Source organism: Oncorhynchus masou, unplaced genomic scaffold (assembly GCF_036934945.1).
Source record: "Oncorhynchus masou masou isolate Uvic2021 unplaced genomic scaffold, UVic_Omas_1.1 unplaced_scaffold_2735, whole genome shotgun sequence".
NCBI lineage: Eukaryota > Metazoa > Chordata > Actinopteri > Salmoniformes > Salmonidae > Oncorhynchus > Oncorhynchus masou.
This window is the reverse complement of record NW_027009168.1, coordinates 40001-42500: the sequence shown is the minus strand read 5'-3', so window position 1 is coordinate 42500 and position 2500 is coordinate 40001. Positions and strand designations below refer to the sequence as shown.

Here is a 2500-nt window from a genome sequence, read left to right as displayed (position 1 = left end):
TCTCTGTGACAGGTGGTAAGAGCTGAGAGCTGCCGCTGCTCCTCTCTCTGAAGGTAAATCCAGTCTGACACACACCCTCTGTTCTCAATGCTCAGCTCCTCCCCTTTTCCCACCCACACAAACTCCCAACCATCCACCGAGGAGGGGAGGGGGAGGGATGGGAGAGGGGGGGAGGAATGAGAGGGAGGAGAGGAGAGAAGGGGAGGGATAGGAGGGAGGAGAGGAGAGAGTGGGAAGGATGAGAGGTATTATAGGTGAGGAGAGGAGAGAGGGGGGAGGGATGGGAGAGAGGGAGGAATGAGAGGGAGGAGAGGTGAGGTGAGGAGAGGAGAGAGGGGGAGGGATGAGAGGTATTATAGGTGAGGAGAGGAGAGAGGGGGAGGGATGGGAGAGAGGGAGGAATGAGAGGGAGGAGAGGTGAGGTGAGGAGAGGAGAGAGGGGAGGGATGAGAGGTATTATAGGTGAGGAGAGGAGAGAGGGGGAGGGATGAGAGGTATTATAGGTGAGGAGAGGAGAGAGGGGGAGGAATGAGAGGGAGGAGAGAAGGGATAGGAGGGAGGAGAGGTGAGGTGAGGAGAGAGTGGGAAGGATGAGAGGTAGGAGAGGTGAGGAGAGATGGATGAGAGGTAGGAGAGGTGAGGAGAGAGAAGGAGGGATGGGAGAGAAGGGGAGGAATGAGAGGGAGGAGAGGGGGACAGGAAGGAGGGGAGAAAGGGGGAGGGAAGTGGTAGAGAGAGGCTGGGGGAGAGTTGATGGTCTATGAAAGTGAACTGGGGTGAAAGGAAAGGGGGATTCCCTACTTTATTTGCTCTCTCCCTCTCTCCCTCTCTCCCTCTCTCTCTCTCTCTCTCTCTCTCTCTCTCTCTCTCTCTCTCTCTCTCTCTCTCTCTCTCTCTCTCTCTCTCTCTCTCTCTCTCTCTCTCTCTCTCTCTCTCTCTCCCGCTCTCCCTCTCTCTCTCTCTCTCTCCTCTCCCTCTCCCTCTCCCTCTCTCTCACGCTCTCCCTCTCTCTCTCTCTCTCTCTCTCTCCTCTCCTCTCCCTCTCTCTCTCCCCGCTCTCCCTCTCTCTCTCTCTCTCTCTCTCTCTCCCTCTCTCTCTCTCCCGCTCTCCCTCTCTCTCTCTCTCTCTCTCACTCCCCCTCTCTCTCTCTCTCTCTCTCTAATCAGGTCACGTTAACTGAATGAGCTGAATGATCTGTTGATGGTTACAGAATGGTTGTTACGCCGGGCGACCCTTGTCCTGCTCCACACCTGAACACTAGTGGTGATGTCTGATTTACAAGAGCCTCCCAACAGCCAATCAACCCCAATTAAAGGCTACAGATCTTTATCTGTGGACTGTGGTGACCTCATATTACCTAGGGCTGTTTGTCTGATCCTCTTCCTGTGTGTGTGTGTGTGTGTGTGTGTGTGTGTGTGTGTGTGTGTGTGTGTGTGTGTGTGTGTGTGTGTGTGTGTGTGTGTGTGTGTGTGTGTGTGTGTGTGTGTGTGTGTGTGTGTGTGTGTGTGTGTGTGTGTGTGTGTATATATATATATAAATATATTATATGTGATCTCAGACAAGCCAGGCCAGACACAGAGATAAAACCATCAAATACAATCCAACATCTCTCAATACCATATAAGACCGGCCCGATTCCAGCCCTGGTCTCAACCACCAAGGAGATTCTCTTCACCACTTCCATCACTGTGATTTAGTGAACCGGCTAATTGGACCATTTCTATTCTAGAAGCTTCCACTTTAGCAGTAACTCTGCATGTCCACAGTGACAGAGTGTTTCACCCTCTGGCCGGGAGCTGGCGCTTAAATATACACGTCGTCCTGGGTGAGTGACAAGAGGCTAACGAGGACATGGCCTTCCTGCCAAATAGCACCCTATTCCCTATGTAGTGCACTGCTTTTGACCAGGACATGGTCCAAATAAATGGTGCTAAAGAGAGAGAGAGAGTGTGTGTGTGTGTGTGTGCGTGCGTGCATATGAGTGTCTGTGTGTGTGTGTGTGTGCGTGCTTGCATGTGAGTGTCTGTGTGTGTGTGTGTGTGTGCGTGCTTGCATGTGAGTGTCTGTGTGTGTGTGTGTGTGTGTGTGTGTGCGTGCTTGCATGTGAGTGTCTGTGTGTGTGTGTGTGTGTGTGCGTGCTTGCATGTGAGTGTCTGTGTGTGTGTGTGTGCGCGCTTGCATGTGAGTGTCTGTGTGTGTGTGTGTGTGTGTGTGTGTGTGTGTGTGTGTGTGTGTGTGTGTGTGTGTGTGTGTGTGTGTGTGTGTGTGTGTGTGTGTGTGTGTGTGTGTGCTTGCATGTGAGTGTCTGTGTGTGTGACTAACGACAACATGGTCCATCATCATAAAGTGGAGTTGAAGAGGGTTCTTATTCATTAAATTTCTAAAGATACAGAGATATAAAAATAGAGAGAGAGAGAGTGAGACACAGAGAGAGAGAGAGAGAGAGAGAGAGAGAGCTTTGCTTTGGCAATGTTAACACATGTTTCCCATGCCAATAAA

The 2500-nt window shown here is 51.4% G+C and overlaps 1 protein-coding gene across 1 annotated transcript in view; it reads right to left on the bottom strand.

Moving 5' to 3' along the window:
* The window catches only part of LOC135533858 (receptor-type tyrosine-protein phosphatase R-like), a gene marked incomplete at its 3' end in the record, with an annotated part of 19188 nt that overhangs the window by 7605 nt on the left and 9083 nt on the right, over window positions 1–2500 (bottom strand). The gene's annotated exons all lie outside the window — the stretch shown is intronic.